Here is a 21726-nt window from a genome sequence, read left to right on the forward strand (position 1 = left end):
ATCAAATATAATCCTATATGTAGACATATTTATAACCATAAAAACCTATTAATTAAGTACATCAATCTTGCACTATATATATGCACAAAAATCCATGAAAGTGTCACACATCAAGATAAGGTAGACATCAGAGTAGGTTGTCGTCAAGGACAAATCCAAATCCATAATGCCAACAAAAGAAACGTATCCCTAGCACTGAAATAAATATGCCTCACGTTTGATGAGGAAAGTGAATGGGAAGAATCATGAATTTGTTGGGAATACCATCACAGGTTGATTTTACTCATAATTCCATTTCCAATGATAGGTGAAATTCCACGTAGCTCCTCACGATTGAGGAGATATGCCTTCTCACAGATGAAGCCACAAAAGTTGGTCATGGTGCCCAAAATGAATGATAAAAGGATGCTTTATGTTTGGTAAAAATCTGGCATAACGTAATTCATAGATATTTCTTATGGATCTTCAGTATTGATAAAGTTAGCCCTCAAAAAGGAATGTTTCATATTTTGAAAATGATGTAAAGGAGGATTAATTTCAACCCCCAAAAACATGATGTATATTGCTGAAATACAAGTTTTCTTCTCAAGAAAATTTGAATTTATGGGATAGGTTGGGTCCTTGCTTTAAGGCATGATTGCCCCATTTTCATGTCCCTTCATCAAGTATAAATTTGGGCCTTGGTTCCCCTCAAAGGAATTCAATCTAATGCTCATCCCTAGAAAATTTCATTTGATACTTCTAAGGCCAATGTAGTCATGCTAATGTGAGAATTAGGACGATTTCTTTAAGCATTTCTCGGTTTGAATTTTTTCATCCTTTTGTGGTCATTTTTATTAGACAAAGGTCACAATTCTAAGGTTAGTTTGGACCCCTACTGAGGCATTTTGTTTCAGCCATCCTAAGGAAATGTTTCGGACCTGTCCTAAGGAAAATATGTGCCATATTTCAGTCCTCTTCTGAGGAAACTTTTCCCCCCCTCTAAGGTAGGGAAAAAAGAGTTCCTAAGGAATCTTAAGGAAATTTTTGAAGTTGTTGTGAGCCATTTTAAACTGAAATTTAGACCAGGTTTGTGTTTATTTTGACCATCTTTCTGAGGCTTGTTTCAACCATATCTGAGACTGTTGAAAGGCTGATACTAAGGCTAGTTATGGGCCACAAGTCAACTAGTTATTAGGCCTATATTTGGTATAAGTTGAAGCATGATTTTAGACCTCTTCTGTGCCAACCTTGAAGCTTATTTTCAGACCTATTTGAGGTAGAAGAAAAAGGCATACAATTGATTATCTATAATAGATGTGAGGACATATTTTAACTGTAACTTTTGGATTTTCTAAAGGTCATTCTAATCCTAAGAAAGAGGCCACATATTTCCATATTAGGCCACAATATAATTTAATGATTTGAATTTGAGTTTGAGGATTATCTAGCTTATATTATAGTGATCCTAAGAGGCATATCAAGATTGAGTTTGGTAGCAGAAAAGAAGAAAGTTAAGGTCGTAGTTAAAGGGACTAAGATAATACTAAGGTTTGTTTGAAAAGGCATATTAAGGGCTAATAACTTTTTTTATCGGTCCTATTATATTGCTTGATTACTTGAGGAAGTGTAAATCCAAATCATCCAAAATTTTTGATGTTGGGTGTTGAGCTTGATTATATTCCTTATTCATAGGTTTTGTTTCAATAGTGTTTGGATCCTAGTCTTTAATGGGGGGCGTGGGGATTTCCCCCCTCCACTAGTGTTGTAAGAGGGTCCAAGTGGGTTGGCAGAATGCTTTTGAGTCCCCCATCTCAACAGGGGTTTGGGGGCAACACCCCAAAAAGAAAAAAAATTGGGAAAAATTCCTTGTAAAAATATTGTAATTTCGTAGTCAATTTGGACCGTTCATTAGGTGTAAGATCTGATAGTAGAAGTTATTTTAATTTATGGTTTCTTTCCCTAGAAGGAAACCCTCAATTTATATGAGTTAATTGTATTCTGATTGTGTATTATTCTGTGAGAAAATGAGAGGAGACTGTGTATGAGCGAAGATGAAACTACATTGTATTTTTTGTAGGTTGTATCCCTTTAGATTGTTGGATAATATAAAAGGAAGGATTGGCTATTTCTCAATGGATGTATCTAAAATTGGATGAACAACACATATCTATGTCTCTCTTGTTTTATGCATTTTTTTCTTCCAATATTTTCATTTCATTAATATATTATTTAATTTCTAACAAGTGGTATTAGAGTCGAAGGTCCATTTGGTTGATAAACTCACAGGAAAGAAGAGTTCATGGTTCGAGTGGGAGAAATGGACGAAGATGGTAGGTTTAGGGTAGACAAAATTCAACAAAAAAAATTTCCAGCTATGAAGATGTAAATGGAGGATTATTTGTATCCAAAATATCGTTACCTACCATTGAGTGGAATAGAAAAGAAGTTGACAAGTATTATGGATGAAGAATGGGAGATTATCAATAGAAAGGCACCAGGAACAATATGATTGTGCCTGAGAGTGTTGGTGACCTTCAACATTTCAAAGGAAACTACAACGGAAGATATAATGAAGGAATTGGCCAAACTATATGAAAAACCCGCATCCTTAAACAAGGTATTTGTTATGAAGCATTTATGTAATATGAATATTTCAGAAGGTGGATATGTTGTTGATCATTCAAATGAATTTAACAGGGTTACCAATTAGTTAAGTTATGTAGGGGTAAATTTTGACGATGAATTTAGGTATATGTTGTTTCTATGCTAATTTCCATAAAGTTAGAATGGATTAATCATGTTTATTAGTTATTCTTTCTTTGGATCTAATATTTTAAAGTTTGATGATGTTGTTGGTGCTATACTTAACAAGGAAATGCAATGGAAAATCTCAAGTGAGACATTAGGTAATTCTTTGACTGCAAAGACTAGGAGAAGAAAACTAGAGAGAGGAAAGAGCTCAAGATATCACAATTATTCAAGGAAAGTCAGATCCAAATCCAGATTGGAAATAGTGTGCAATATGGGAAGAAAGAACACCTGAAGAAGGATTGTAAATATCAAAAGGGAAAAGAAGGAGATGGAAAACAACAGAACAATCAAGAATGAAAGTAATGGGTGTTGTGTGCAAGGTTCTTTGATTATTTCATTAGAAAATATTATTGATGCATAGGTGGTAGATTCAGGGGCTTCATTCCATATGACACCCCATAAGAAACATTTGCATGACTATATTGAAGGATATTTTGGACAGGTTCGCCTAGGTGATGACAAACCCTATAAAAGTATTGGAATGGGTAACGTACTTACAAAAGAAAAATAGAGACCAATGGCTATTAAAAGAGGTAAGGCATGTTCTAGATCTAAAGAAAAATCTAATTTCTACAAGGTAGTTGGGAAGTGAATTTTGTGTAACTGCATTTATAGATAAGACCTGGAGGGTTTCTAAGTGATCCCTGGTAATAGAAAAAATAAATAAGGTTGGTGCATTGTATTTATGAAATGGTATATTTTAATATACTAATGTTTTGACATCCACGGGAGAATATACTACATTGTGGAATCATAAGTTTGTGCGCATGAATGAGAAGGGGATGTCGATTCTTCACTCAAGAAATTTGTTGCTAGGTTTGAAGCATTTTGATTTGTATTTTTGTGAGAATTGTTTTTATGGAAATCAAAAGAGAGTTAGATTTCTCAAAGTCGGGAAAGTAAAGAAGAGTGAAAAATTAGAGCTTTTGCATACACATTTATGGGGACCAACTCATATATCATCTCTCAGTGGCTCTCATTATTATGTTACTTTTATTGATGATGCAACTAGGAAAACTTGGGTTTATTGTATTCAAAATAAATATGATGTCTTGGACACTTTTAAGAAAATGGAAATCTTTGGTTGAAAATGAGACAAGAAAGAAGTTGAAGTGTCTCAGATCAGATAATGGAGGTGAATAATACAACAAGGAGATTAATACTTATTGTTCATACCATGGAATTCGTAGAGAGAATAAAATTCCAAGAACACCACAAGAAAATGGTGTTTCATAAAGGATGAGCAGGACCATCATGGAGTGTGCAAGGTGTATGAGATTTCATGCAAGATCACCCTTACAATTTTGGGCAGATGTTGTAGATATTTTTGTTTATCTAATAAATAGATGGCCTTTAAGTTCCTTGGATGGTCATATTCCAAAGGAGGCATGGAAAAGTAAGAAGGTAAACTACTCATTTATAAATACTTTCGGTTGTGAAGCATTTGTCCACATTAATAGAGAAAAAAGAAACAAATATTGAGGGAAAATCAAATAAGTGTACCTTTATTGGATATGGTGTTAATGATTTTGGTTATGACTTATATGATTATGAAAACCATAAAATCATTAGGAGTATACATGTGGTATTCAATGAAAGTGTCTTGTACAAAGATCAATTGCAGAGAAAGAAAAAGGAAATGGAAAACAAAAAATACACAATGCTTGATGAGATCACAGAAAAACAAAAGTTAAAAGTGCTAGAAAATCATAATGATTGGTAGAAAGAACAAAAACAACAACAAACACCTAAATATCCTACAACTAATGTTAGAACATCTACCAAGTTAAGTAGACCACCTAAATGATACCCTCCTTCATTATATTATGTATTGTTGATTGATTCTAGTGCACTAAAAGGATATGAAGAAGCAATGTAGGTAGAAACCAGGAAGAAGTAGGAGCAAGCCTTGAAAGAGGGGATGGATGCCTTGGTACATAACCAGACTTAGGACTTAGTTAGGTTTCCTATAGGTAAAACAACAACGGAGAATAAATGGGTTTACAGGTTGAAGGAAGAAGATGGAGGAGAATATAGGTATAAGGCTAGAATTGTTGTGAAGGGGTTTGCACAAAACAAAGCTATAAAATTTGGTGAAATATTTTCTCTTGTTGTTAAAATGAATTCAATTAGAACTATTTTAAGTCTAATGGCAATAGAAGATTTGCATCTTGAACCGTTAGATGTAAAGAGAACCTTTCTCTATGGGGATTTGGAGGAAGAGATTTGTATGCCACAACCATAAGGGTATGAGGTCAAAGGAAAGGAGAAATTAGTTTGCAACTTGAAGAAGAGCTTGTATGGCTTGAAACAAGATCCAAGGAAATGGCATCTAAAATTTGACAAGTTTAAAAATGTCTAAACAAGGTTATACTAGATGTCACTCTATCCATTATGTTTATCTTAAGAAACAAAATTATGGTAGCTACATTATATTGCTATTATATGAAGATTACATGCTTGTTGTAGGGTCTAACATGTAAGAAATAAATGTGCTTAAAAGAAAATTGGTAAATTCATTTGTAATGAAGGATTTGGGTGCTGCAAAGAAAATCCTTGGTATGAGAATACCTAGAGATGAGAAAAATTGCAAATTAACATTGTCTTAATGTGAGTACATAGAAAAGGTGTTGGAAATATTTAATATGCAAAATGAAAAGTGCAAAACTAGTTAGGACACCTTTGGCTAGTCATTTAAAACTAAGTAAAGAGATGTGTCCCAAGACTCAAGAAGAAATAGATAATATGTATAAAGTTCCATCAGCATCAACAATTGGAAGTTTAATGTATGCAATGGTGTGCACAAGTCTTGATATTACACATGCAATGGAAGTTGTGAGAAGGAATATAAACAATCCAGGAAAAGCGCATTGGATGACAATGGAGTGGATTCTCATGAAATTGAGCAGTACTACTAATTGAGAATTATGTTTTGGAGATTCAAACATTGTTCTATACGGATATGTCAATTCAGATACAGAAAGTGATAGAGATAATAGGAGCAGCACCACAGGTATGTGTTAACTGTAGGTGGAACAACAATAAGTTGGTTTTCTAAAATGCAAATAATTGTTGCACTTTCAACAATGGAAGTGCATTATGTTGCTACTATAGAAGCTAGTAAAAAAATGATTTGGTTACAAAGGTTTATGGACAAATTAGGAAAGAAGCAGGAGATTGGAAGGTTATATAGTGATAGCTAGAGTTCCATTCATCTTGAAAAGAACACAAATTTTCATTCTAATACTAAGCATATGCAACTCAGGTACCATTTCATACAGTCAATTTTGGAAGATGGACAGTTAAAGCTGGAAAAGATACACACTAGCCAAAATACTATAGATATGCTAAAAAAGGTAGTGACCAGGGAGAAAATGAGTTTGTGCTTAGTTTCAATTGGCCTTCAAGTATGATGGCAAATATGAGAAACAACCAAGTCCAAGTGGAACTATTGTCTAGTAACTGAAGAAGTGGTGGAGTTGCTATAATTAGTCTCCAAGTGGGGATATTGTTGGGTGCGGAGCTTGATTATCTTCTTGATTCAGAGGTCTTATTTCAGGTGTGTTTGGATCTTAGTCCTTGATGGGGGCATTCCCCCTCCCCCCACTAGTGTTGTTGGGGGGTCTAGGGGATGGTGGGGGTAAGGAAACATTCTTTTGGTCCACCCTAGTAGGTGTTCAAGTGAATTTCCCTCAAAAATATTTTTTTTGAGAAAATTAGCTTGTTAAAATATTGTAATTTTGTAGTCAATATGGATCGTTCATTAGGAGGAAGATCTAACAGTAGAATTTATGTTAATTTAGGTTTTATTTCCCTAGAAGGATCTCTTAGTTTATATGATGGAATTTTATTGCAGTTATGTATTATTATGTGAGAAAAGGAGATGTGACTGTGTGAGAGTGGAGAGGAGGTTGCAGCAGATTTATTGTAGGTTGTATCCCTTCAGTTTGTTGGATGATATAAAAGGAAGGATTGGTTGTTTCTCTGTGGACATAGCATGTATTGGGTGAACCACATATATCTATGTCTCTCTTGTTTTATGCTTTTCTGTGTTTCTAATATTTATGTTTCATGGTCTTGTTATTTAATTTCTAATAGTTGATAGTTGTTCCATATGACATCTAGCGTTCACATTACAAAGAGTCTTCTTCATTGCCATTAGTTATTCCTAAAGTTGTATACTATTGTATAAGTGTAACTGAGGTTAATATCGGAAAGTAATGCTCTAGTTATTATTTTCATGAGCATTGTAATGGCCTAATGATATTGCTGGTGACAAAGTTTGGAAAACAAGTATAATTGTGTATAGTTAAGTCGGCGTTGATATAAGTATTTATATGTGACTGAGTTGTGTGAGTAATGGTTGATTTTTTATGTTGATATGTGTTTGAGCAAGAATTGTTGAGCTAGGGTTTAATGCAATATTGAGTAGTAAGAGTATTTTGAATTGTGGTTGATCAAAATTTTTCTAGGGTTTGGATAGAGTTTGTTCTATAGAATGTTATTGAATTGTTGAGTTGGGGATTAGATTGCAGAAAGGTAATTGACTTGGCATCTTATGATATTGTGTTTCTTAAGGAAAATGTTAAGACAACTTAAGGTCGGGCACAAGACATATTTGTGGCACATTGGATTATGAATGTTGGTAAGAGTTAACAGTGATAGTGGTAACATTTACAATAATATAATGATAAAGCAAATAGAGTCCAACAATAGTATTGGCAACAAAGACACCAAGGTTATTGACAACAATGGTTGCAGTAGTGAGTGTGAAAGTCGATTAGTGAGACTAGTGTAATATATCTTCATTAGAGAATTTTTGAGGTCTAAAATATGCCTCCTAAGGAATATCATAAAATAATAGTGGAAATAATAAAATAATATTAGATTACATCATCAAATTTTAGAGGGAAAAAAGAAAAAAATAAAATTCAGCTCATATTTTCAGCTTATCTCCCTATAGTTTTACTCAAATTTCAAGCAAGAGCACTTTTTTCATGTAGAATTTTATTCCTCATCTAAGGATTGCACATGTTGCATACTTTCGAAGGACCTTGCTACAAAAAAATTGAGAAATACCTGAAAAATGTTATTGCAATCACATTTTTCATGTATTTCTCATTTTTTGTGTAGCAAGGTCCATTGAAAGTATTGACAATATGGATATTCCTTGGATAAGGAATTAATTGTTTCATCTAACGAGTGCTCCTACTCGAAATTTGATCAAAAACAGTAGGGAGATCAGTTGAAAATACGAGTTGAAAAAGTAGTTTTTTTTTTTTTAATCCAAAAATGGTGAATCGTCATATTAAACCCTATTGGTTCTTATAAAGTTTATTTTTTTTGCATATTTTTGTTAAGAGTCCCATTGTTTACCTCAATTTTTTTTAATAATTATTTTATCTTCTATCTTCAAGGTGGTAGGGTAGTGAAAGGAAGAGATTGAGCTCTCCTTTAGGTTGGAGCCTAAGAACACTTTATGATGGTAGAGTGGTGCTAGGATATTAGCAGGGTGTTGGAGCATCCATTCAGTCAGCGATGATAAAATTAGGGTGTTGGAGCATCCTTCTAGTTGGAGCTAGTTAAACCAGGGTGTTGGGGCATCCTTTTAGTTGGAACTAATAAAATCAGGAGGTTGGAACCTCCTTCTAGTTGTTACTAAAGAATCTTGGAAGTTGGAGCTTCATGTTGGTTTAATATTTAGGACATATATTAAAAAGCATTCAGTGGTTTTTCTATTGGACGGGTTTCCACCTAAAAATTGTAGGTTTTAACCCTGTACAGAAATTACCTGCATACGAATTCTTAAACAAAGAAACTAAACAATGCGAGAGCATAACCCATAAAACTCATATGCACAGAGATTTTTCCCTGGATCCCAAAACTGGGACTACCAGCTTGATTTTTCATTATGTTCCTTTCAATGTTACAATACATATTTATACATGCCGAAGCATCCAATACCATGGACCGAAAACCATCGCGTCCAAAAAACATGTGCGAAAATCATGCACAAAACCATAGGTGGGTCTGCCAAACCTAACATATGGTCCAAAACCAAAATTTTCCGGGGCGCTGCCCCGGACCCCATAAAGTTGGGTTACGGGTGCCCTTCAAACCCCCTATTAACTACGTGGAAAGAATATAACACAACCCAACAAAAATATCTTGTGTATTGTCTACGATGTTATGCATTGTTGAATGGTGTTGTCAACTTTTTATTGTTAAAACATGATATGATTAAAATTGTTGAAAAAGTTCCCAATATTGTTTCACTACCCTCTCAGTATTGGTAAATATTCCAACAATTTTTGTCATTGTTGTTTGGAAGTGTCACAAAACAGGTCCTATCACAACCCTTGAAAAAGACATTAGTACATCTTTAGTGAAGTTGGAATATAACAAAAAATTGTAGATTTCATGATGGAAACTTCAGTTGTATGCCACCTAAACTTTATTGGAAAAATTACAGATTATATAACAAACCCATTATTTTGAAGACTAGAATCATCAGACCTTACTATAACATTGCAATCAATCACTATCAGTTAGTGGAAATCCATTAGCCACAACGACCAAAGAATTAATTCATGAGATTTATTTTTTAATCATTCCTCCATAACACCTCTTTGGTTATTCGTAAAAGTCTAGCATGATATAGACTTCTTACATTGTATTTTTTGGTTTGTAATTGGTATTTTATAATTGAAGAATCCTGAAAAATACACTTTGCTCATCTAGGAATTTTATATATGGATCTCCAATTTCAAAAATTTAAGATAGATATAATTAATTAAAGTGATGAGAATTGTTTTTGTACTTTTAAATTATATTATATCAATTCAATCTTTGATATGTTAAAGATTACACTAATAAAATTAAAATTGTGAAAAAGAGTAAGCAAATTGTTAATACACAATTGGGTAAAAAAGGAAAACTCACTATTATCAATCTACATACCTAATTATCACATAGAATATATATATATATGCTATGTGATAATTAGGTATATATATTGATAATAATGAATTGTCCTTTAAGCCAGTGTGTTGTGCTTGAGTAGATTGATATATAGAAATGGATTAGACTTCAATTGAATAGTCATATGGGATGTATAGTTTTCCTTAATTTTTGAATGCATAATTAGTTATGGAACCAACCTAGAATCTTAACCATGGATTTACCAAGTGCTAAGAGGGATCAAATCCCTTAAGGTGCATACCTCTTTTAGAGTGAAAAGAAAATTGATATCTCTCCATGCAACCGAAGTTAAGATTGATCTAGGCTAGTAAAATATATATATATATATATATATATACCATTGGAAATGTTATGCTCTTAACTTGCAAGATGATACCAGAATACCAAATATGCAAAGAAATATACCCAGAACATAGAACAGTGAGAAACAACAACAAGTATTTTATTATTCAGAAAGCAATGTTCACTTGCCTCTTCGAGGGGGCAACCTCCAATAGAGCTGAGCTCGATTACAAAATAAGACACGATGCTCCTCGCAGGGAGTCTCTATCCTTTATATATGATTTGTACATGCAATACCATGGAGCAATACCATGGTTCTTATTAATACCATCTATCTAATACCATGGCCCATTTGCAACTAACTGTGGTCCCGTCATTAAATGCGGGTTAACCACTTACAATTATTAATATGGGCTTTATTGACTCTTTACTTAACTATACTTATGACTCGATCCTACTACATAAATAAGGGGGTTAGGGTGGGACCCTAACATGCCCTCCCCCATAAGAATAGCCTTGTCCTCAAGGCTGAAGCTGCAGAAACTGCTGAAGAATAGTAGTTGGTTCCCAGGTTGCATCTTCCGGAGACGTGTCTTTCCTCTTGACGAGGACTTCCTTGATCATGTGGCCACGCAAGTGCTGTTCTCGTGTGTCTAGGACCTGTTCAGGTTGGAGCCAGATTGACCCTTCTTCATCCAGTTCAGGTAGATTGGTTTGAATTCTGCAATTGTTCCCAATCACTTTCTTGAGGCATGAGACATGGAAAACTGGATGGATTTTTGCAGTGGGTGGAAAAGCTAGCTTGTAGGCCACTTCTCCAATGCGTCGAAGTACTTGATACGGTCCGTAGAATTTTGGAGCTAGTTTCTGACACCCCTTTTCTTTGAGTGATGTTTTCTTATATGGTTGCAGCCTAAAAAATACCTGATCTCCTTCTTGAAATTGGCGTTCTGATCGATGTTGATCTACCTGTTACTTCATGCGGTTTTGAGCTTAATGAAGATTCTCTCTAAGATGGGCGAGCATGGTTGTGCGGTTCTGTAGGAGTTGATCCACTGCTTGTACCTTTGAGCACCCCTTGATATAAGAAGTAGGGGAAGGAGGGAGTTGACCATAAACTGCTTCATATGGAGTCATTTTGGTGGTGGCATGATAGTTGGTGTTATACCACCATTTAGCTAGAGGTAACCACTATACCCAAAGATGTTGCTTTTCTGAAGTGAAACACCTAAGGTAGGTTTCCAGACATTTGTTGACTGCTTCAGTTTGACCATCAGTTTGTGGATGATAGGAAGTACTGAGCTTTAGTTGGGTACCTTGTAGCCTGAAGAGTTCCTGCCAAAAATTACTGGTGAAGACCGGGGCACGATCAAACACAATGGAAGTGGGCATATGATGCAATTTGAAGATCTAATCCATGAAAGATTGAGCGATCAAAGTTGGCGTAAAGGGGTGGGGTAGGGCACAAAAATGAGCAAACTTAGAAAGTCTGTCCACCACCACCATGATGACTGACTTGTTTCCTGACTTTGGAAGGCCTGTAATGAAATCCATAGAAACCTCCATCCATATTGATGTCGGAATGGGAAATGGTTGTAATGTGTCTGGTGCTTTGACAGTCTCTCCTTTGTGGCGCTGACAGACGTTGCATTCCGCTAAAAAAGTAAAAATGTCCTTTTTCATTCCTGTCCAAAAAAATGATCTTCGAGTGCGAGCATATGTCTTCTGAAATCCTGAATGTCTTGTAGTGGGGGATGAGTGCAACTCCACCAAAACGATGCTTTTGAGGGTGGACGTTGGTGACAGTACGACTCTGTCCTTGTAGCACAGAATCTCATCCTGCCACGAGTAGCACTTGGTGGAATTTGGATCCGCCTGTAATTGAGTAATGAGTTGGGAGAGCCAGGGATGTGAAAACCATTCCCTGCGAGCCTCTTCAATCCATTTTGGAATGGGAAGGGAAATTGCGAGCAAGGTAATTTCGTCCTCAAATTGGCGAGATAATGCATCTGCTACAATATTTTCGCGCCTTTTCTTGTAAATTATCTCATAATCATATCCCAACATTTTGGTGAGCCATTTATTTTGTTGTGGTGAGGATAGGCATTGCTCCAAAAAATGTTTAAGACTTTGATGGTTTGTGCAGATTTGGAAGCGTCGCCCCAACAAGTAAGGTCGCCAAGTATCTATTGCATGTAAGATGGCCATCATATCCTTCTCATAGGTAGATTGTCCCAAATTCTTCCCACTTAGTTTTTGGCTTGTGAAGGCCAAGGGTTGACCTTCCTGTATTAAGACTGCCCCAATACCCGTACCCGAAGCATCACATTCAATGAAAAAAGATTTGGTGAAGTCTGGTAGTGCTAAGACTGGAGTGGAACACATGGCATTTTTTAGAGCTGTAAAGGCCTGTTGTGCTTCATCATTCCAGAGGAATGAATTTTTCTTGAGGAGTTGAGTGAGGGGCCTCGCAATGCAACCATAGTTGTGGACAAATTTGCGATAGTAGCCCGTGAGACCCAAAAATCCTCTCAGGCTCTTCAAGGTCTTAGGTTGAGGCCAATCCTGCATTGCCTGGATCTTTTTGGGGTCCACCCTGACACCTTCACGCCCCACAATGTGGCCCAAATACTCAACTTATTCCATGCCAAAAGAACACTTGGACATCTTAACAAATAATTTATGCTCGCGGAGCAGGTGCAAGAGCTGATCTACATGCTGAAGATGTGCGGCCCAAGTGCGACTGTAAATGAGGATGTCATCGAAGAAAACAAGGACAAATTTTCTGAGATATGGTTTGAGTAGGTGGTTCATAAGGCTCTGAAAAGTAGATGGGGCATTACAAAGACCGAATGGCATGACCAAAAACTCATAATGGCCTTCATGAGTTCGGAAAGCAGTCTTTGGAATGTTGACTTCTTTCATGCGAATTTGGTGGTAGCTTGAACGGAGATCAAGCTTAGTGAAGAATTGAGCCCCATTTAGTTCATCCAGCAAATCATCAACAAACGGGATGGGAAATTTATCATTGAATGCCAACTTATTGAGGGCCCTGAAGTCTGGACACATACGCCATTCTCTGTCTTTCTTGAGCACCATGACCACCGGTGATGAATAAGGACTAATGTTGGGACGAATGACGCCTGCTTCGAAAAGTTCCTTGATTATTTTTTTTATTTCATTCTTTTGGGCGAACAGATATCTATATGGGTGCACATTTTGTGGTTGGGCCCCTAGGACCAAAGTGATGCTATGATCATGTTCCCCTCTCGAGGGTGGAAGCTCATGAGGCTTGTTAAAGACTGGCAGATGGTTATTTAAGATCTGTTGCATCTCAGGATGAATCAAAAGAGAATTGGGTTCGATGGCCTGGATGGCATTAAGTTGAGATATAACTCCATGATGGCCCTTTTTTAACAATTTTTCCATCCTATGTGAGCTAATGATAGAGGGAGCTCCCGCTTGGAGTCCGCGGAGGGTATGTGTGTGGTTGTTCTGCTTAAAGCTCATATATAACTCCTGGAAATCCATTGTGATTGGGCCCAGTGTGTGAAGCCATTCAACACCAAGGACAATGTTGCACTCTCCCATGTGGATGGCAGACATGTGGGTCTTTAACTGATACTCCCCCATTTGAAGTTTGACATTTTCACAGCGGCTGTCACATTTCATTGTTCCCCCATCCGCAATTTGGACTTGGAAGTTAGAAACTGCTCGTACAAAACAATGCACTGCTTCCGCGACTCTTTGATGGATAAAATTATGTGTACTTCCACTATCAATCAAGACTACCACTAGGCGATGCTTAATAAAGCCTCTGATTTTGAGAGTTTGAGGCGAAGAAATCCCTGCCAAAGCATGCAGCAAAATAACTGGTTCTTCAGGGACATGGTCCTTCTGGTTGTCCTCTTCTTCCTCCTCTGGTTCCTCAAGTGGTGGGGCTTCCTCCGATGAGCTGTGATCAGTAGCATCAATTTGAAAGAATTTGGGCTCCTTGCATTTATGACCAAGGGAGTATTTTTCATCATAGTAGTAACATAATCCCTGCTTTCTTCTTTCTGCCATTTCTGCAGGTGACACCTTTTGAACCTTAAGTGTTTGGGTAGTGCTATGAGCCTGTGGGGGGCGACCCTTGGAGGTGAAATTTGGGTGATTGGACTGGGCCGCTAATGCACGTTCAACTTTACGAGCTACCTTGCAAGCCTCTGACCATGTGGGAGGGTGGTGCAGTCGGACGTGAGCTTGTATGGCCTCTTTAAGACCACTGATAAAACATTCCGTGTAGAACTCATCTTGTAGACCTAAAGTGCGGAAAGCTAAGGCTTCAAAGGCTGTAATATATTCATCCATTGTGCCAGTCTGTCGGAGCTTAGTGAGATGACCCAAAAAAGTAGAGTCATGGTCAAAGCGCTCCATAAGAGCTTTTTTGAATGTGTCCCAAGTCAAGGGCCTTCCATTGCAACGTTGATGCCATTGCCACCATTGCCATCTTTCATTGTCCAAGTACATGCTCCCCACCATAAGCTGAGTGTCATTATCCAAGATCTAATTCGGATTGAAATATTGCTCCATTTGTGCTATCCATGCTGCTAGGTGAGAACCATCAAATTTATGCATATCCAGCTTGGGTGGTCATGGACGGGATTATTGGTGCATGCCCCAGAGGTGAAGAGAGTGGCTAAACTCACCCTCACTGTGTTCATTGCCAATATATGCCTCCTCGCGGGCTTCCGCCTTGCCCTTAGAGAGTGTTGTAGTTATTATCGCCAGTTGGTCTTGGATGTCTTTCAAGGATTGTTCCAGTTTGTCGATATTATCATTGGCCATAGCTTGAGCTCTAGTTTCTACCATGCACCGATCCGATGTACTTGAAATTTGGGACCGCCCGAATTTTTTTGGCACTAACAATTGAATGGTACCACCTTGCTCAGCTCGTCGTCCTGATTCTTATGGGCTAAGTCACCAATAAGCGCCCCGGGGGGTCTCAGAAATTTTTTTTTCTTTCTTTCTGAAAACTCCTAATGGAGTTTTACTCGCTTAGGAATACTACAGTCGCCGAATCTCCGAAATGTCAATGCTGCCAAAAGTCCTGTGAAAATCACGCCCAGGTATAGGAACCCACACAACTACTCAGATCTGGATGGCAGATCTGATGGATCTGAGAGATCTGAATGGCTGATCGGAGAGATCTTGAATGGCGGAACAGATTGCTGCTACGGATCTGATGGATCTAATAGATCTGAATGGCTTTTCTGATAAATCTGAACGGCGGGACTGATTGCGGCTGCTGCTGTAAAACCCCCACTTGCGAGATCTGATCTGGCAGAGATTATGCGTGATCTAGAGATAGAGAAGGGAACTATGGTCTCGAGGAGTGTCAGGTGCTATAGATCACAATATACATAAGGGTCTGACAGTAGTACTCGGCCCAATGTTTCAGGGCACTAACTAAGGAGGATCAACCGTACCCTTAGCCGTACAACCCGAATACCCTATCGTACAGGCGAGTAATCTCTCTGAGTGCTATTCTTGGTGTACTGTTGCAGCAAGACGACCGACGATTTATCTATGGCGAGGTTTCAAAGGAGCTAGGGGGCTTCCGATATACCCAGAGGGTACTTGGAAGATAGTCCATGCGCGGTTTTGTCTAATGCACTACTACTCGAAGGGGTACCCACAAGGGTTACAAGGGATTCCAACAAGCATGACCACCTCTTGTATTTCCTACATGCATGCCTCCCCAAATCCACAGGTTTTTGTGCTCAACGACAGATCTCGTGGTTTAAAGATGCCAGAACACGTCTCTAGCCAAAAAAAAAAATTGCTAAAAAATGGAGATCCCACCGGCCCTGGAAAGCGATTTGATACCAATTTTTATGCTCTTAACCTGCAAGAAGATACGAGAATACCAAATATGCGGAGAAATATACCCAGAACATAGAACAGTGAGAAACAACAGCAAGTATTTTATTATTCAGAAAGCAATGTTCACTTGCCTCTTCGAGGGAGCAACCTCCAATAGAGCCGAGCTTGAGTACAAAATAAGACACGATGCTCCTCACAGAGAGTCTCTATCCTTTATATATGATTCGTACATGCAATACCATGGATCAATACCATGGTTCTTATTAATACCATCTATCTAATACCATTGCCCATTTGCAACTAACTGTGGTCCCGTCATTAAATGCGGGTTAACCACTTACAATTATTAATATGGGCTTTATTGACTCTTTACTTAACTATACTTATGACTCGATCCTACTACATAAATAAGGGGGTTAGGGTGCGACCCTAACAGGAAAACCCATGGGTTGTCAAAACTTGAAGCCAAAAAACTAGGAATGGTAAATTGACTTTTTTAGATCAATTTTATTTTACTTATGTTATTGTTATTTATTGTTATTTTATTTTTATTTTTATGTAATTAGACCAATCAAAATGGTTACATAACAGGACACGACAAGATATTACATCTCTTCCTACCAGGTTGGACTAGGGTTGGAATTTCAAATTAGACCCACCTATCAAATTTGATGGTTTTCACACATCCTTGACCTATCTTCACAGTTTCAAAGAAGGATTTTGATGATTTTTAAAATTTTTAAATTGTATTTGATGAGAAAATCACCCCATCACAGGAAATTTTCCCATCAAATTCCATCCCTAGGTTGGAGAGTGTCTCTCAGTGCAATTTCCCTATTATTAGTTATGGAAAAAACTAGAGAAATCAAAACTCCTTGTTATATTATGGAAACATCAAAATTATATGTTAAAATTCTACATTACGCTGAAGATTTATTGGATTATACTACAAATTAAATTTCCAATTCTAAGAGTTATAACTACTATTTATTTGGAACTTAAGGTAGAGTAAGTATATATTTTTTGAAACAATGGGAAAACCTATCATAACTCAGTTGTCAAACTAGTTGTTGAAAATAGCAACAAGAAATGTTAAAAATAACATCTAGAAATTCCAATTTAATTTGTCCTTGAGTTAAATTAGGAATTAAATCGAAATTATATTATCATAGCAACTTGTAATAGTAAATTAAGTTAAATTGACTTAATTGACTTAGGAAATTTGAGTTGGAAGTCTATCTAGAGTCATGTAGAGTGATCCCTAAATTTTAGGGGGGCATGTTGGGTTCTTTGGAGTTGTAATTAGATAACTTAGTCTAACTAAGTTATAGTCAGTTAAACTAGTTCTAACTGTTGGAGGAACTAGCATAGGTCTAGTAGTGGGGTAGTGCATTAGTGCATCACCAGTACCACACCAGTTAACTAAAGGTTCACTCATAAATAACTCATGCATGTTAGTTCAGAGGAAGACCCAGTTGATATTAGAGTTCAGGGACAATGTAATATCAGTTGTATAATTTTCTGAGTTGTACAGATGATGCATGCAATCAGTTGAGAGCCTATGGATGGATTGCGCAGTTATGGAGTGAGAATTTACACATTAAATAGAGGCTAATTCTCTCATGAATTATGCAAGGAAGTAAGGGCTTGGCAGGAAGAAAAATTGGCTAAGTGTTGGCTTGAGCTAGCTTGTGAGGCAGAGAGATAGATTATACTAGTGCATGAATTGTTCGGGTTGAAAAAGAATTGTATTTTCTTCTAAGATCTTCTGGTTAATGCAATATAGATAGTCGGGGTTTTTAGCACTTGCTTTCCCTAGAGAAATATTGTGTTATGTGTGATTGATATTCTTCCTTTTCTGCTTATTATTTTCATTGATCAATTTTGGTTTTCGGTGAAGAGTGGAGTAGATTCTTGTCTTATGTTTTATCATAACACATAAGTTGTTGAATCTACAAGTAAAAATCTACACTAGTATATGACGTTTAAAACTGAAATACATTTAAATAACTATCAAATTTAACCATGGGTTGTAATCCAATTTTAAGTCATTTTGCCCCTCCAATGTCACTTCTTTTCTCGTCTCATGAATAGACTTTTCCAAGTAGTCATAGGAGAAAATATCATGTATTAATTGCACCATCCGCGCGGGTATACACAACACCCAATGAAATTTTCAAGTTCGACCCTCCTTTCCTTGCCAATGCTCAGCTCAAGCGATCAACTGATTGTTGTTTTCCACGTCGATTTCAAGTATGCAACAAACAAGTCTGATGGAAAAGCTTAAAAAATCAACATACTATTACAAAATAAATATATACTCTCTTGTTTCTCTTGGCCTAGGAGGGGCCAAGGCCCTAGCCCCAAACGGGCTTTGATACCAAGTTAAATTTACATAATGCACACCAAAAATAAATTCACATCAGTATAATATAAATACAAGGAGCTATTTTTTTTTTGGCTATGGTTCATTGACACGCTAGTCAATGGGTGGCGGCTACGTCCACAGAAAAATATGGGTTGATCAACCCCGAAGGGAATCTAGCCCCGCGGCCCACTAGCTAGGCCTAACCCCAAGGGCTTCAGGGAGAATGGACCCTGTGACCTCCCGAACGGCGAGGCACTGATTTTGACCAACTGAGCTAACCCTTGGGGCTTATAAATACAAGGAGCTATATCTCAAGATAGCTAATCTATCTTGGACATATAATCTATTGGTTGAGTGAATATCTCAACCACACACCAATCTAGGAAGATAACTAGTTGGAGAGGATCTCTCAACCAACTAGACCTAAACAAGCTGCCAAATACTCAGAACATACTCCTATATATGGAATGAATCACAACAAAGACAAGTAAGAAATATATTTTCCAAGTTTTATATCTAATTAATTAATTTAAAAATAGGTCATATCAACTCATATCATATTGGGCATGCAGTACTGGAAAACCATGGTATTGTAAGAAGAGTTATTTATAAGTTAAGAATCTCCATCGTAAAGTTGGGTGAATCTCCACCACTAAGGATATGGTTACATCATTTTGAAAATGTATGTATGTTTAACTCATATATATATATATATATAATAGTTTAAAATAAAGTTATAATTTAGTTAATTGTTATGAATTTGGGCACATGTATAGTGGAGTAAGTATTTTAGTGTTTATTATGAATTGATGTTTATTTAAACTTACTAGAAATTTAATTTATATAGCTATGCTAATAATGTGTATAAATAAATTTAATATATTTAAACAATTAATTTGCATAAATTTAATCATTTTGGCTGTTCGATGCCGATTCTTTCCTCGTCTCAAGAATAGACATTGCCACATAGTCATAGGGGAAAATATCATGTCTTAATGTGTGTGATAATTGCTATGCTTTACACGTGGCATAGAAAGCAACGCTAACAAATAAATTGGTGTGCAGCTCAATTCCCTAGGTTTTCATTGTCAAAGTGTGAACTTTGTTAATAACTAGGGCCATGTTCGAATAAAGCAGTTCTCAATGTGGAATATAAATATAGTTGGTAAATAATTGAGCCTCCAGCTCAAATCCCTATTTTTTTTTGTATCTTGTTGCTTTGTTAATAATTGGGTTTTTTTGAATAAAGATGATAGGTTTTAAAAAGAAAATTTGTTAAAATGATCTATGTTAACTCTAGATTTACAAAATGTTGAGATGGATCAAATCTCTTTTCACTCTAAAAGAGGTTTGCATCTCAAGAGATTTGATCCCTCTAGAGGCTTGGTAGCTTTGGAGTTAAAATGGATCTAGGATGGTTTAATTTCCCCCTTTAAATAACCTATATTCCACATTAATACCATGGGTCATTTCTATTTTTATTTTATTTTATTTTTATATGGTTATCTTTATTTTTATACTTTTATTTTATTTTTACGGAGCTAAAATGTTTACATTACATTACATTAATCTTTTTATTTATTTTTATTTTTCTGTAATTTGACTTAGCCAAAATGTTAAACAAGACATTACATGACAACCTCTATACCATACTAGGCTGGAGAGAGGCAGAACTATCAATAATTTCAGATCTGGGGCTTTTGTCAAAAGAGTAATTATGTTTGAGCATTTTGGGATTACTCACATGAGACATTTTGATTGGATGGTAAACATTTAACCTCTATAGAATATGATGAAATATTCATAGATCAAGGGTTAAGATTTATCTCCAAGTTAGTTATGCTCTTTTAATAAACTTATCTTAAATTAATTAATTAAAGAGAAGGTCATATCAACTCACATCATATTGGGTAAATGGTATTGAAAAACCATGGTATTATAGAAAGAGTTATTTATGAGTTAAAAATTTCCATGGTAAAGTGAGGTGAATATCCATCACTAAAGATATGGCTACATGTTTTTGAAAATGTATATATGTTTAACTCATATATTTTTTTTTTTGTAATTAATAACAATAATAGTTTAAAATAAAGTTATAATTTATTTAACTTTTATAATTTTTTTAAATTTGGGCACATGTATAGTGGAGTAAGTATTTTGGTATTTATTATGAATTGATGTTTATCTAAATTTATTAGCAATTTAATTTATATAGCTATTCTAATAATGTGTATAAATAAATCCAAATTTTTAAGCATTTAATTTGTATAAATTCAATCATAAATAATTTTGTTTCTCAAAATTTCAAATGAAATTTATTCAAAATTATTTTTAAACATTTAAATTACACTCTTAAATATATCATAAAATAAAATATAGTATATTTACGCCGTAAGGCGTTCTCTTTTGAAATCAACTCCCCTCTTACCTTACGTGTCTTACTATGTCTTAGTATGATCCATTTGATTTGATGTTAGACGATTAAAATATTTGCCACCATGATTAAAGTTGTCATTATAACTGAAACTATACTTATCTTACCTCTTCCGTAGGTTTTCTAAAACATTGTTCTATGATCCTCCTCTTCCATAGGTTTTCTAAAACATTGTTCTATGATCCATGTCCACTATAAGATGTCACATGGGAGTGGCGAGGACTTGTATCGTCCAATATCTTGCTTGAATCTACTGGCCTTGTATCGTTCATGATCTTTCTTGAATCTGCTAGCCACTATGCAGACCTTGGCCCTGTGGAGCATATTGGATCAGACAAAAAATATTGAACTTGTGTATTGTGCTTGATTCTGGGGATGGTGTCACATACACTGTCCCAATTTATGAGGGATACGCTTTGCCTCATGCCATACTCAGACTGGACCTTGTTGGGCGTGATCTGATGGATGCATTGATGAAGATTCTTACAGAACGTGTGTATACCTTCACCACCACTGCAGAGTGCGAGATTGTCCGAGATATGAAAGAGAAATTAGACTATGTATCTCTAGATTTTGAACAGGAGATGGAGACTGCAAAATCTATCTCTTCATTGGAAAAGAGTTATGAGCTTACTGATGGCCAGGTAATCACAATCGATGTAGAATGGTTCAGATGTGCAAAAGTGTTGTTCCAGCCATCTCACATACTGCTCTCCCAAAAGTTTATGAGAGTGAAAAACCTAATCTCCTCTACTTCCAATTGGGGCAAGCATTGGTTCACTGCCATATAAATGCTCTGTAAGAGTTCTTAGCTAACCCTAGGTTGTTTTTCTTCTTGATTATCAATTTTATGAAAAAAATTAACCTTGCGTTTTCATCATGACCACAAGAGCAGAAAGGCAGAGCCTTGTACCCTCTACGATTAAGGTAAGGTCTCCTTTATTTCTTTGTAATTTGGTATTGGATATGTTTTGAATAGTGTTCTATTTATCCTCTTCTGAGA

The sequence above is a fragment of the Pinus tabuliformis genome, chromosome 5_2 (genome assembly GCF_031772625.1).
Source record: "Pinus tabuliformis cultivar Carrire ecotype Pingquan chromosome 5_2, CPIR1, whole genome shotgun sequence".
NCBI lineage: Eukaryota > Viridiplantae > Streptophyta > Pinopsida > Pinales > Pinaceae > Pinus > Pinus tabuliformis.